The sequence below is a fragment of the Triturus cristatus genome, chromosome 10 (genome assembly GCF_964204655.1).
Source record: "Triturus cristatus chromosome 10, aTriCri1.1, whole genome shotgun sequence".
Lineage (NCBI taxonomy): Eukaryota > Metazoa > Chordata > Amphibia > Caudata > Salamandridae > Triturus > Triturus cristatus.
In genome coordinates, this window is record NC_140593.1 from 260,640,053 (window position 1) to 260,656,594 (window position 16,542).

Sequence of the window (16,542 nt, forward strand, 5' to 3'; positions counted from 1 at the left end):
CCCTTTTCCGTATTCCTTTCACCAGTCAGCCCATTTATTATTGTAGGTGTATTGTTCAGGTACACACTTCCAGACTGCATGTTTATGTATAATTCCCTTTTGTATGGCCAGACTGGTTTTCAAAAATTGTCCTTAGGCCTGATTCAATGTTTTCCAGCCGGACTGTCAAGTATATTATATTATAGTAAGACAAGTTTTCCATCCCAATAGGAGATAACTTACGTTTACTTTTTTTTTTAACATGACGAATTTTCAATGTCTATTTTTTAATGTGGTTTTTACCCTTTTGTTCCTGCTGCTTTAATTTTTGGTGGGATCAGATGTGTTCTAATCATGCAAATATCAGGACCCTCTAGTTCTTGTCTTTTGTTTGCATATTTGACTATTAGCCTGTGTATTGCATATTGCGCCTGATGTGACCGTTTTCTACATGCCCATGATAATTTGTACCATGTGATTTCTCTATTGAGATGTTCTGGATAAGGAATTTAGGAACACCTAGATGTAATCATTCAGAAAAAAATGTGTTTGCCCCGTTAGACAATGCCACCATATGTGAAGACATCCATTTAGATAGAATTCTTGTGTAGTTATCTACCTTTAGATGATGGAGGCTCTCACACGGAAACCAAATTGAAAAGATTAGAGACACTGTTTTGCCTACTGTCTTTATATTTGTATTGCTTTTTGAGAATGACAGTATATTTTAGACCAACATTGTCCCATGGCGTGTGGCCACTCCTTTGAAACTCGCAGACCACCTGTTTGCAGTCCCCTTGTTATACAATGAACTGTTTAAAGCATCGCACTTGCTTCATCAGTAGGCGTTCAACATCAGAAAAGAAGGAGGAGCTGGTTTTGCCACAGAACCAGAATTTCAGTGCACAAGAGCGCCTGTCATGTGCTGGTAACCTCTGACAGTGTGCAGTCCCTTGAGCCCCTTGGCCTGAGTTTTTGGCCACAAACACCCCCTCTTTTCCTTTGCTCCAATGGAAGTGCAGTGCACCGGCGGATCCAAGATTGACAAAAGGCACTAATTCTAGGGCCCATGAAAGAGCAGCCTGAGCGTCCTCTGACACCGAATGATGAGTGTTGGATCCTGAGAATGGTCCCGGGTCTGCACAAGCTGATCTGTGCCCATGACCGATGAAGAGCATATTATTTGTATGTCTGCAGCAGAAGAAAGACACAGGTGCACTGCCTTGAGACATTGAGACTCTCGAGTGAGCTGTGGGTGTTTGCCAGGAGGGCACTCCAACTAAGCAGTACTTTTCTCATGTAAGGCTTGAATGAATAGGCCCATGCAAAAGAAAACAACAGAAGAAGATTTGATTGACAATAGAAGCCTGCCAGAGAGGCTTTTTGAACGGACTATGGGCATAGGTGGTTTCACAAGAGGTTTCCGTGTGATTGTATAGAGTAGGTGTTAAGGAGACTGATTGTTTTGCTGGCATTGTTTTAAAGTACTATTCTGTTTAGTAAAAGCAGAATAAAGTCAATTTTCTGTGGAAAGAGTATTTTCACCTCAGAGCATTGATGAGGGTCACCACTGTTTCACCTGAACATATAAAATGCATAGGAGCCCTAAAGGTGTTACTAGATAATTTTAGGACTTGCTTTCTGCTTAGGGTTGTGAAAAAATATTATTTCATTTGTAATAGTGGTCACTACTTTCTCCCGTTGCCTATATGTTCTTAATAACGTGTTTTCTAGAGTTTTTTTAAACATGACGTTGTCATTTATGGGTGGGATTGTTTTACTCTACCCAATTGACTTCTGCACCCGCTTCCCAACCTATGTCCTTTCCTACTACTGCTTCTTTGCATTCTTTTCACCCTTTTCCTGAACATGAGCAGGTTAAAAGATCAGAATTCGTAAGCAATTCTTTTGTACAGCTTCTGCATCAACACTAGTTAGTAGTGAACATCACTAATTGTTGGGTGTGTGATCTTATGCCACCCACTACAGATAGAGGTATTCCTTATTTTTTTCCTGCCATATGAGGCCTATGTGCTACTACATGTGTAAGGAGACGTGTCCCGAGAGAGAGTTGCTAAGTAATAGGATGATGCTGCAGCAACATCTTCATGACCTTATGAATATAGACCTGGACTGAGATTAGTATGAGAATAGTTATTGCCTATGTAAGGGCAAAAGGAGGGTCTGTGGTACTTTGAAATTTGGGACCGCGTAGGAGGCAGGGCCCTACCCCTGTCTATTCGGGTATTAGTGAACCGCGAATGGCCAATGCGTTATGTACAAGTGCTTTTCATTACATTTCATCGATAAATGCACTATGTATACGATATTATACATTGACTTCATGGGTTCCATCTTAGAGCGGTGGCCATCTTATGGTTGCCCTCACATAGGCTACACATTACAAACAAGTGCGGGCCTTTAGAACACATGTACTTTCTGTTTGACTTCTCTTTGACCTGTGCAGCTTGGCTCCGCTGCCCCAGGTCAGTCCGGTCTCACGAGCTCCCCGTCCTACGGCCACCTGTGATTAGCATCAGGGTTTGACACACCATAAAGCCTTTTCATCCCACACAAGCCTCCGGCTAATCTCTTTCACATCTGACTCTGTTTCCTACTTTATGGCTTGTTTTACGAGCAGGAGGTGCCCGTTTTATTGGGGTCTGCTGATATCTGATGAGGGTTCTGAGCCTTGCTGGGTTAAAAGATTGTGGGCTGAACGAACTGGAATGTGGGATTGTCATCATGACTCTGCCTTTTCTTTGAAGCCAAAATATGTGAATGACCACTTGTGAAACAGGGGCGGTGTTGCCCAAAGCGTAATATTCTGTATAAATTAGAAGGCGGGTTTTTGTTCTGGAGACTGCCTCATTCAGTTGCTAAGGCTTCTGTGTGACGTAGTCTCACTCATTTGAGTTTAATAAAGATGTCTTTTCATATTTCAGCTTCTTTGCCAAGTTCTTTGTTATATTACCATGAGAGTGGAATTTTATAATACTACGCCAACATGGAAAACGAAGTCATAGGGTGCTACCCCTGGCACCGCTGGGGTCCTAAAATCCCCAGTACTTCAACATAATCCATCATCTGTTGCATAATCTGCAGATTTAAACAAAAAAAAACATGTTTCCAATGCAAACGGCTAAAACGTTACCAAAAATGCAGCAGCAAGTGTTACAGCGTGATGGAAAGCTCTTTGCAAACCTAGAATGTTCACCAGTTATTTATTGCTAAATGTGGGTGGTACATTGGTACTAATGCAAACCACTTACCTCTTTCTGCAACTCTCTTGCCTCGTTCTGCATTTCTGTTGCTTCTTCCTGTACCTTTCTTTCTTTTTCTGTACTTCTCTGGCCTCTTTCTTTACCTCTCTTGCCTCTTTCTACACCTCTGTTCCCTCTTTCTGCACCTTATCTGCCAGTTTCTTCAGGCCTCTTTCTGTACTTTTCTTGCCTCTTTCTGCACCTCTGTTGCTTGTTTCTGCACTTCTCTTGCTTCTTTCTGCACCACTCTTGCTTCTTTCTGCACCCCTCTTGTGTCTTTCTGCACCCTTCTTTCCTCTTTGTGCAACTCTCTTCCTTCTTTCTGCACCTCTATTCCCTCTTTCTGTATCCCTCTTGCCTCTTTGTGCACCTCTGTTCCTTCTTTCTACACTTCTTTTGCTTCTTTCTGTACCTCTCTTGCTTCTTTCTACACCCCTCATGCCTCTTTCTGCATCATTCTTCCCTCTTTCTGTACCTCTGTTGCTCCTTTCTGCACCCCTCATGCCTCTTTCTGCACCCCTCTTTCTGTACTCCTCTTGCCTCTTTCTGACCCTCTCTTGCTTCTTTCTGCACCCCTCGTGCCTCTTTCTGCACCCTTCTTCCCTCTTTCTGCACTTCTCTTGCCTATTTCTGCACCTCTCTTGCCTCTTTCTGTACCTCTGTTGCTCCTTTTTGCACTTCTCTTGCTTCTTTCAGCACCTCTCTTGCTTATTTGCCTCTTTCTGCACCCTTCTTCACTCTTTCTGTACTCCTCTTGTCTCTGTCTGTACCTCTCTTGCCTCTTTCTCCACCCCTCTTCCCCTTTTTAATCTCTGTAGCTTCTTTATACACTTCTCTCACCTCTTTCTGTACCTCTCTTACTGCTCTCTGTACCCCTTGTGCCTCTTCTTGCACCCTTCTTCCCTCTTTCTGCACTTCTCTTGCCTCTTTCTGTACCTCTCTTACCTCTTTCTGCAGTTCTCTTGCCTCTTCCTGCATCCCTCTTGCATCTTTCTGCACCTCTGTTACTTCTTTCTGCACTTCACTTTCTTCTTTCTGTACATCTCTTGCTTCTTTCTGCATCCCTCTTGCCTCTTTCTGCACCATTCTTCCCTCCTTCTGCACCTCTCTTGCCAGTTTCTCCAACTCTCTTGCTTCTTTCTGCACCTCTTTTGCAAAGTTTTGCACCCCTCGTGTCTTTCTGCATCCCTCTTGTGTCTTTCTGTACTTTTCTTGCCTCTGTCTGCACCCCTCTTGCCTCTTTCTCCACCTCTTTTGGTTCTTTCTGCACTTCTCTTGCCTCTTTCTGTACCCCTCGTGCCTCCTACTGTACCTCTGTTGGTTCTTTCTGCAGTGCTCTAGCTTCTTTCTGCACCCCTCTTGCAAATTTCTGCACCCCTATTTCTGTACCCCTCTTCCCTCTGTCTGCACCTCTCTTGCCTCTGTCTGCACCCCGTTCCCTCTTTCTGTACCTCTTTTGCCTGTTTCTGCAACTCTCTTGCTTCTTTCTGAACTTCTTTTGCCTCTTTCTGTACTCAAATGGGAAGTGCAAATTGTCAAGTTTAAAGGTCTGCATGCTCTTGTGACTGAGGTATATGTCTACTTGTATATGTATTCCCACTTGTGTTATGCATCTGAAGAAGGAAGCTTAAAAAGTGGGTATCTTCTCCTATAGGTGGTCAAATCTTCTCAGTTCTGCTCTGTCATTCCGTTGCACAGGCAGACATGTCTTATGTATATAGGTGTTATAGAGCCCCTCAAATATACTATTGAATACCCATGTGCCCTATATTCTAAGCAGAAAGAAATACATACACCCTTTTTTTACACATATTTACAGAGTATGCTGTTTAAAACACAGGTATTCAAGTATTAGTATGTTTATTTTTATGTAACATGTCACTAGGTAAAAGCAGAGACACACATGCATACCTTCACAAACTTGGTCACACTTACAACAGTGATATGCTTAGGATTGCTATTTTATATTTGTTAGGCCTAACATTCTGAGCAGTCGATGAATAGTGAATCTTCAAGAGAAAAGTGGGATTTAAGACATCTTGGGAGAAGGATTAGTGGTTAGATTACTTGGTATGAGTCTGTTATAAGGTACAGTCGAAGTAGGCCTCTTTCTGGACCTCTTTTTGTTCTTTCTGCACATCTCTTGCTTCTTTCTGTAACTTTCTTCCTCTTTTTGGACTTCTGTTGCCTCTTTCTGCATTTCTTTTGCTTCCTACTGCACCTTTCTTCCTCTTTTTGCACTTCTGTTGCCTCTTTTTGCATTTCTTTTGCTTCTTTCTGCACATCTTTTGCCTCTTTCTACATTTCTGTTGCTTCTTTCTGTAATTCTCTTGCTTCTTTCTTTGCCTTTCTTCCTTTTTCTGCACATGTCCTACCTATGTAGGCATAGTTAGAAATTAGCATTTAAAAAACTCTGAAAATTCATTGAAAAAAACCCCAGAGGTTTCAGAGACGTTATAGTTAGTATTAGCATTTAAAAAACCTTAAAAATTTACTGTAAAAAGCTAGAGGTTTCAGGGACGTTATAGTTAGGAATTAGCATTTAAAAAAACCTTAGAAATTCAATGAAACAATCACACGTTTCAGAGACGTTTAGTTATTCTGACATTTCACTCATACAAAACCAGAGTAATTCTGCCATTGTAGTTAGCAGAGCTAACTATAACTCATGCCCTCGCAATGCACTGCTGATGACATCACATATTACATCACTCATGACATGGTCAGTGACATCACTGATGACATGGTCAGTGACATCACTGATGACATCTCAAATGACATAACTGATGACATCACTGATGACATCATCCACTTAATATCTGATGCACCTCCTCACATCCTAATATAACCTTTCATACACCCACTCTAAAATACAGACTATCATGAATGAAACAATAGACACACTAATAATAGTCAGTACATACACAGTCACTGATTCATAGGTCTACACACATCCACTCACTCAACCATACAGTCACTCATACACTCAGTCACTCATCACATCAGCTACTGGTATTTGCACTCATACACCCATACGGACACTCAAATACCAATACTCAGCCACAGAGATACTCACACACCTAGTCAGTCACCCAAAGACTCAATCACACTGCCATTTACTCACCTATACAGTTATACACACACCACCTCACTTATTCATACAGATATGAACACATACTTACTGTCCTATACAATCACTGACACAAGTACACACTCATCTATACAGCCACTCTCACAATCACTCATTCTCACATATAGTCACTTATATACTCCAACACTCACATAGGCTGCCTTTCACATATGTAGTTACTCACACATGTACCACTGAAACATCTATTCACTCACCAACACGGCCATACGCACACTCACTCACCCATACAGCCCCTCGCAGATGTACTCATGAACCCATACACCCACCGAATCACCCACTCACACATCTATGCAGGAAGTCACAAACACAGACACTCAGGCATGCATACTGGTAATTAGACAACCAATAATTAACCCATATAGACACTCATATAGCTACTCACCAACCCATGCAGCCACTTACACACCAACTGGAAGATTGATACACACATTCACACAGATTAATCATTCACCCATGCAGTCACTAAGACATGTTTAATCACTTACTTATACAGTCAGTCACGCACTTACTAAATCATCCATTCAGACAATCATACACCCACTCATTCTTCAATACACCTTGGCGTGTATATATATATAAATATATATATATATATATATATATATATATATATATATATATATATATATATATATATATATATATATATATATATATTCTATCCAATCCTGGTTTCGTCGATACAAAGCAGGCACTGACTCCGTGGGATACCATTAATCAAAGAAATCTTTTATTCCATATGATGAAACCCAGACGCGTTTCGGAGGACAAGTCGGCCTTGCTCACTGTGTCTGGCATCACTCAAGTAAGTTCCTTTTAAATGTTCAAACACTCGTGACACAAACCAAAATCGTTGCCATAGCAACCAAAGGATTAGTGAAAAACATAGAAAAGTTTCCGCAAACAGTGCATGCTCTGACTCATGATTCCTTAGAAAACAGACCCCACTTGCCACTTTTTGCAAAAACCAAACAATATAGGATGTAAATTACATCTTTACCGCAATCGGATACAATGAAAATTTTGGAAACTTCCAAAACATTCCCAAAGAATAAAATACAATACATTATCTGTATTAAATGAGTTGCGAGCTACAAAGATGTTAATCCATCAAAAAAGTCTCTACCATTAATATCAGTTAAATGGTGATACTAATTGCCTCAAAGTACCACACATGTGCGTGAGATAGTTTATGGGCATATGGATGGATTTGAAATGGTGCGCGCTAATGAATTCATAAGTTCATTGTGCCCAAGTGGGCAAGAGTATTGGAGTTTCTATCATATGGTCATACCCTCTCTCAATTCAGTTTCATTGGTGTTTAATGGGTCTGTTAATTAATAGTGCTCCCTATGATGAGTGATCTGAAGGTGTATTTAGAAAAAGGGTGTCAGAACAAAAAAATATAAATTACATGTGTCAATATTGAAACGTAAAAAACATAATGTAAAGAAAAGAGTGAGTCAGAAAATAAAGAGGGTGGGATTGGTTCAAGGGTTTAAAGTAGGCAGTTACCATTATCTTAGTTTAGTGATTATTACTTCTTAATTTTTTTCAATTTTTTACAATTTTATACACTGGCAGGTAGTTAGAGGTGTACGCTCATTGCCTCATCAGCATTCATGCCATTCGGAATTTTGCAATCCAACAAAATTATATATTTGGATTCTAATCTCCGGAGTGCTAGTTGTCTCTTGCCTCCCCTGATGTTCTTTTTCACACTATCAATAACAAAATAGGTTAAGTCCTCCGCTTTGCCGCCATGTGATGTGTTTATATGGTGGGCCACAGGATACGTTGGGTCATCATTACTGATGGCCCTTAGATGTTGCAGTATCCTGATGTGTACAGGAGGAATAGTGCTTCCCACGTACATTTTATTGCACGTGCAACGTAGCACATACACTGCGAAATCATTTTTGCAGGTGTAATTCTCCCTGATCTCGAGCGGAGTCTTTCTTAGGGGAGTGGAGATTGTTTTGGTGTTTATTCCATGTTTGCAGGCTTTAAACGTGGTGCATTTGAAAAAACCTTTCTGAGACTTGAGCCAACTGACACCCTTGTCCTGCACAGGAGCATTGGTTACCAGTTCCTGTTTCATGGTTTTGGCTCTTCTGAAAGTTAGTTGAGGAAGCTTGGCACAGGAGGGGCCTATGGTGGGGTCACAGCGCACTATCGGCCAATGCCTATACAAGATTTTACGCAGGTTGGCATGGTATGTATTATACCCTGTAATCAACCTGGGTGTCTGTTCTATGGATTTCCTTTGACCTATCTTATTCTCATTGTTTATAAAAATGAGATCTTCCCTGGTGGTGGCTGCACACTTCTGTTTTGCTTTCTCCAAGACTTGTGTCTTATATCTTCTATTGTTGAGTCTAATACTAATACACAGATTCTCTGTGGAATCTTTTAGAGTCTCTTGGGTGCTGCAGTTTCGCTTCATCCACAAACATTCAGCATAGGGGATACTTTCAATGAGATTGATGGGGTGAAAACTTTGGGCATGCAGAATAGCATTTCCAGATGTTGCCTTTCTAAATGTTCGCGAATGTACTTTGTTATTACTGGTGTACAGTTCCAAGTCAAGAAATACAATAGACTTCATACTGGTAGTGCAAGTGAACTGAAGGTTTAGATCAATGCCATTGAGTTTGTCAGCAAATTCAATTGCTTTCTGTTCAGTGCCTTTCCACAGAATAAAAATATCGTCTATGTAGCGCTGATATAGTACTACATTTTCAGACATCTGTGTGTTGTATGTTTTCATGAGTACTTGCTCCTCCCACCAGTCCAAATGCAAATTCGCATAGCTGGGGGCGAAGCAAGTACCCATGGCTGTACCCTGTGTCTGTTTGTAGAGAAGCCTATCAAACATGAAGATGTTGTTCTCTAAGCACCATTCAATCATGTGTAATAGCATGAGTGTGTGTTGATAAAAACCTATATCTCTTGTGCTTAAATAGTATTTCATCGCATTCAGGCCATCTCGATGCCTGATACTTGTATATAAACTTTGTACATCCAATGTCACAAACACATAGTCTTCATGCCAATTACAATCAAAGATTTTGGTTAAAAAGTCCTGAGTATCTTTTGTATATGCAGGTAGAGCTTGCACAAATGGTTAATGGAAAAAATCAATGAATTTACTGGTATTTTCAAACAGACTGCCAATGGCAGATATAATAGGCCTGCCTGGTGGACACTCTGCATTTTTATGGACTTTCGGGAGCAGATAGAGTTGTGGTGTCACAGGATAATCATTTTTCATGAAGTACAACTCATATCTTGTGATAAGACCATTCCCTCGCCATTCGTATAGGCATCTGTGATATCTTTCTTTTATACTGATGATGTTGGTAGCACTGATGCGAGTGTAACAATCTTTATCCAATAGTTGTGTCATGGCCTCCCTGTTGTACATTTCGAGCGGTCAAAGCACAACATTACCACCTTTATCCGACCACCGTACAACTATATCGGGACTTTCTTTTATTTTCTGCATGACTCTAGAGTATTTTTGTTATTTGGTTATGTCTAGTATTGTTGAAATTATTACTGCTGTCAATTGCCAATTCTTTGAGGTCTTTAATCACTTTTTCGGAAAAGATGTCAATATTGTCTCTAGGCATTAATGGATTAAAAACAGATTTAGGTCTGAACGGTGTATGGACAGTTGCATATATATTCAAGTCTGATCTAATTGCCACTTGGCCACTACTCATAACATCTGTTCCACCATCAATTTCCAACTCCGTCGCGTCTTTCAGAAATGTCATATCTGCTACATTTAGAGTATTTGTTGATATGGGCATTGTGCCTCCATATTCTCCTTCATTACTTTTCTCTTTCATATTGAAAAAATGCTTCCGTAATTTCAATTTTCGTGTGAAGTGGTATAGGTCTATCCCAGTCTGTGTGTAATTAAAGTTTGTTTCCTTATAAAACGATAGGCCTAGAGCAAAGACTTGTTCTTCCTCTTGTGTTAAAGCCATAGTTGATAAATTTATAACTGTGTTGTCTATTCCTTCTGTATCTTTCATCTCCGTCTGTTCCGTCTGTATGTTGGTTTTGTTGTTCTTTGCATTCCGCTTGCTCCATCGTCGGTTCTTTCTCCGTCTGCTCCTTGATTTTGATTTTGAGTCCGGTTTGATGTATGCTCCTGTCGTTGAGGTCTTGGGCGTAGGCTCATCAAGCGTTCTACGCGTAAAAAAACGAGCTCTTGAGCCGGTGTTGGTGCCTTGCGGGTTTGAATCCCACTGCTTGTTGCTTCAGGATCAGACTATATTTCTGAACTCAGTTCGGATTCACTGGGTTCAGGATGTCCTTTTGGGCCGCTGCTTGTCATTGATAGCTGTTGACAACGGATATTGTCAATTTTTTGGAGAAAGTATAAATTCTACCATACAGATAGTCATTTGGATCGCGTTGAAATTTGCTGGCTTTCATTTCCTTAATCATTTGCTCGTATTTTAGTACACGGTTTTTGATGTCTGTCAGGCCTTTCTTTACTTCTTCTTGATTAGTTATTTTGTCAAGCTCTTTGCATATTTCATCTATTCGTATCAGTATCTTCTCTCTGTCCGTTGTTGCGAATTTTATTAATATTTGTAGCATGTTTCTCGATGATTGGGCACTATTATCAGCCCATTCCTGAAGCATTCCTGAAGCATGGCAGGATCTGGATTCTCGTAGGTAGGGGCCACGAGAATCCTCAATCCCCTCGGTATGCGACCCACCTCTAGATATCTCTTGAGCGATGTGCACTCCCACCATTTGGCCACCTCATGCCTTCTCAGTTTCTCCAGTTCACCCAATAGTTGTTTTAAATCGCTGCCTGCCACTGTCAGTTGCCCAGTTCCACTTGTTGATTGTATACTGGCTCTGTTGTCTTTATCGCTAAAAATGTCAATCGCAGCCTCCTCTCGTTCCCTGACCCAATCCTCAGCCATCTTTATGGAATATTCGTTGTCTTTGACACCCACTGCCTGTACGTTGGAACAACCTACAGGACTACCTCTCCCATCAGCCACCTGAAAGGATTACCAAGACACAGATAGACCACACCGTGAGCTTACCTGGATCCCGGCTTGCCCTCCAGCATTCACGAGAGTCAGGATACTCACGTACATGCAATCAAATCCACGCTCGTCATCCGTAGTGTCGGCTTTGGGGGACTCTCCATTTTCCTTGTTTCCAAAGACAATCCACTTCGTTTTTCCGGCAGCGGAGTGCACCAAATCAAGGAGGGTCAGTGTAAGAGACTCCAGAGCATCTCTAATATTCTATCCAATCCTGGTTTCGTCGATACAAAGCAGGCACTGACTCCGTGGGATACCATTAATCAAAGAAATCTTTTATTCCATATGATGAAACCCAGACGCATTTCGGCGGACAAGTCTGCCTTGCTCACTGTGTCTGGCATCACTCAAGTAAGTTCCTTTTAAAGTTTCAAACACTTGTGACACAAACCAAAATGGTCGCCATAGCAACCAAAGGATTAGTGAAAGACATAGAAAAGTTTGCGCAAACAGTGCATGTTCGGACTCATAATTCCTTAGTAAACAGACCCCACTTGCCACTTTTTGCAAAAATCAAACAAAATAGGATGTAAATTACATCTTTACCGCAATCAGATACAACGAAAATTTCGGAAACTTCCAAAACATTCCCAAAGAATAAAATACAATAAATTATCTGTATTAGATGAGTTGCGAGCTACAAAGATGTTAATCCATCAAAAAAGTCTCTACCATTAATTTCTGATGGATACATCTGCCAGTGGATTCAAATCTCAAATATTCTTTATTCGATGAAATTTCATCATAAAAGAGCAATATAGCAGCACAATGCAATATAAAATACCAAGATATAAAATTAAATAAAAGCAACAATTGACCAATACACCACTAAAAGATGAACACAAGTCACATATCAACATAGTGGAAATCCTAACCAAGTACTTTTAGCTAGTAGGTGGACCAGGGTAGGTTTTACAACGCCTCATGCGGGATCGCCAAGCACTGCCCAAAAATTTTGCAACACCACAGACCATAGCAATCGAAGAAGTATCAGTGCTGAGTATCCGCAGGGCCATTTTATGACATCTAAGGCCCAAACTCCTACATAACGGCTTTAACCAGATCCTCCTGGCAACCCTATAAGCTGGGCAAGCAAAGAAGAAATGTGCCACGGACTCTGTAGGGGCTGCACAGCCCGGACATGGATTCACTTTACCAACATGCTTTTTCCACCCCGAGGTAAAATCATTTACTGGGAGGATCCCGAACCTAACCTTCAAGTAAAGAGCTCTATCCAAAGGCAGCTCGATGTAGTCCAAGAATGGTTCAAAGCTCCTAATCCATTTGAAGGACAAGAATCGCTCAGTAAGGACGCCCACAGAACTACTAGAGAGTGTCTCCTGCTGGACTAGATCCCAATATAGCTGTTTAATCACCATCTTGGGTGGGGGTGATTGGCTTTCCCAGGAGTCACTCAAACCCAAGAGAACTACCAACCGCTTCAGGTTGCTCAGCCACTTAATCTTATTATTGGAATTAAGCTGAATTAATTCGTCTAGGGCGGCGGCATAATCCTGAAGCTCCCTTGTCCTACGCATACGAACCCAAAAAAGTAACGGGCGTAAGCGCACTAGGTCCTTAAGAGGGCGCCTACCCATGTCAGCCCAAGAGGAATTAAGGGGGTAGAGACTGGAAGGGCTACCGCATCTCTCAAAAACTTATTTTCAGCTCTGTCCAGCTCTACAGTATTTTCAAACCCCCATAATTCTGAGCCATATAGGGCAGATGGAAGAACTTGGCCTTCATAGATAGTTAGGAGCGGTAAAATGGGCTTGCTCTTAGATTTCCGGTGTTCTCTCATAACCGCCCCAGAAGTTCTTTTATAATTTAACATCATTTTAGCCAAGTGATCCTTCCAGCTCATGCGATTATTGACCCTAATGCCCAAATAATCATAGGAGTCTACCAACTTCAAGGGCTCTCCATTAAGTAAAAGATTATTTCTAAATCTGAGTGATGGAGCTAATGCCATGAGCTTAGTTTTTAGAGTGTTGATGGTAAGACCTCTATCAGTGCAAAATGCGCTAAAGCGATTCAAGAGCTTTTGTAGGCCAGACGGGGACTTAGAGATCAAAATAGTGTCGTCCGCGAAGAGGAGTGTGGGGATTTTTTCACCTGCCAGGGATGGAGCATCAGCTGGTTCTTCTCTCAAGTAATCCACCACTCCGTTCACAAAAAGAGAGAACAGCGTTGGAGCCATAACACATCCCTGGCGTACCCCCCTCTTCACGGGAATCTTCTCAGTTAATTCACCTTGAGTACCCCACCTGATCCTGGCATAGTTCCCCTCATGGAGATGCACAATTAAACTCAAGAGGGGACCAGGGAACCCCATGTTCTCCAAAACTTCCCAAAGCCTCTCACGTGGGACCAGGTCAAAGGCCATCCTGAGATCTATGAAAGCCAGGTATAAGCTTCCTTTGTTGATGGTGACCGACTTCCAATAGATCGCAAAGAAGCGAAAGACCTGGTCCATCGTGCCCACCTTTTGGCGGAACCCCGCTTGCAAATGGGACAACACATGCATCTCTTCCATCCAGGTGCCAACCCTTGATATGATTACCCTGCCAACCACCTTCTGTAGCACATCAATCAAACTGATTGGTCTATAGTTGGCAGGGTCGTCTCTGGCACCCTTCTTAAAGACCGTGATTACCTCCGCTCCCTTCCACGAATCTGGAACAGGGTATCCGTGAGAGATGAGGTTCATTATTTTTGCAATAAGTTTGGCCCATAGCTCTGGGGCCTCCATAAGGAGGTCTCCAGGGATCCCGTCTGGGCCTGCTGCTTTCTTTGGGGTGAGGTGACTGATGGCTAGCACCACCTCAGAGGGCAAAAAGGGTTCCCTGACCGGGCGCATGGGAGGGACGCTGAGGGCATGAACAGAAGGAGAGAGGGGCGTTTCTGACCCACCATAAATGGAGGAAAAATGGGATTGCCATTGCTGGCCTGTTATGTGACTATCTAAAGGTCGAGAGCTAGTCAACCTGGCTTTGTTAATCAGATCCCAAAACAGCGAAGAATTCTTTCCTTTAGAAGCTGTCTTGAGGTCTTGCCAGCGTTGTTCTTCCCACTCACGTTTTGCTTGCTCCAAAGCCCTTGCGTATTCTTTCCTGGCTACACTAACCCGGGATTGGTTCTTTTGACGCAAGGCAATTCTGATCTCATTTCTTATATCCTTACAGTGGGCCGTGTACCAAGGGTTGCTTGCTATAGCTGTATTATTATCCCTACCACCTCTCTTGTCCTTATTGTTTCCTTTTAAAAGGAAAAATTCCCCAACTTTCTCTGTTAAGTTATTATACGCCTGAGCAAAAAGCGTACCCTGTACAGACGCTATATCCTGATCAAGCACCATCAATTCTGTACTCAGGTCTTCAACATGCGCCCTGATCTTAGTCAAGTTGTGAGCCTGTGATTGGACCTTCTCCCATTTCAGTCTACGGTTTCCCTGAAAAGGTGTCACCTCCTTAGTGGACCTCAGGTGTGATAACCTCCGGGTGTTATTCCGTTGCCCCCATCTTATCGACATGCATAAAGGGTTGTGATCACTGTCCTGTGAAGGAGTCACCTCCATATCTACTAAATCACACCACAGTGTCACATCTAATAAGATGTAATCGATTCTTGATGGGCTGCTTAACCTATTAAAGGTCATCGCACCGTCAGGGTCAGAAAGAGTCCTACCATTAAGAGCTCTAAGGTTATATTCCACAGTAAGGGAATTAATCTGTATAACCTTAGATGACCATCTTTTGATTGGGGCCAAAGACAAGGTCGGAATTGACCATCTAGAGTCCACCTCCTCTAGTGGATTCCTCACCTTGTGAATATCCCTGCGCCAGCAACATTCGGAAACTTTTGTAGCAGTCCACGCCGATGAGGTCGAAGACGACGTCACAGAGACACGGCTCCGCTCGCGACTCCGCAGACGTCATCGGCTCCATAAGAATACCTCGTCGGCGTGATGACGTCAGTTCCCTTTTTTCCACGCCGTCGACGCCAACGGATTTCGGGAATTGCTGTTGGTAGCTTCACTGTTACTTTGTGTTTTTCTAGTTTTTTCTGTTTCTCTTTCGAGAAATATGTCGACAAGGAAGTCGGGCTTCAAGCCCTGTCGGGAATGTGGCAAGCACATGTCAATTACAGACCCACATGAAGACTGTGTTTGGTGTCTCGTCCGACCATGATGTGGATGGTTGTTCTTGTTGCCGGAAGATGAGTTATAAGGCTCTTAAAGAAAGGGAGGTGAATCTTTTCATCGCCAGGATGAAGAAAGAAAAGAGAGGAAGGAGAAAGTCCAAGTCGAGGTCGGCGTCCAAATCGACTTCGGGACATGCTTCGAGAGGCAAGAAGCATAAGAAGAAGAGGAGACATTCTTCACGGCATCACTCCGATAAGAGTTCGGCTCCGAAGTCGAAGTCGCCGGCTCGGCGTCGGAGGGAATCCGTGTCTACTTCTCCAGTCCCGGCCTCACCTCTGGTTCCTTCTTCTCCGGTGGCTTCGCTGGCTCCGGCTTCATCTCCGGTTCCGGTGATAACCCTGACGCCGGCTTCATCTCCGGCTCCGGATTCATCTCCGGCTCCGTCTCCGGCCCCGGTTGAGGATCTTCCAGTCCCGGGTGAGCCTGCGATGCCGCTTATTCCACCGTCGGCGCCGGTAGGCCCGAGTCCGGTGATGCCTGACCAGTACCCTGCCTTCCCTGGACCAGGTCAGGACCCTTCGCATTATCTGAATGCGATGTATGGGGTGTTTTCGAGGGCCATGTATACCACTGGTGCACCTGCGGGTCCGATTGGTCCAATGGCTTTTAACTTGGGAGTGCCGCAGGTCTATCCTCAAGCTCCATTCATGCCATTCTTTCAAGCGACGCCGTCTTGGCATCTGTCGGCGCCGAGGACGTCGACTCCGCTTCCCTCTTCACCGGCGCCGGCTCGACGTCGTTCGACACCGGCTGCTCCTGTGGATCCACGTGCGACGCCGCTGCCGGCGCCGTCGGATTCGAACACAGCGCCGCCAACGCCGCTGGTGCGGATTCGATCCAGAAGGAAGGCACAGAGAGTGG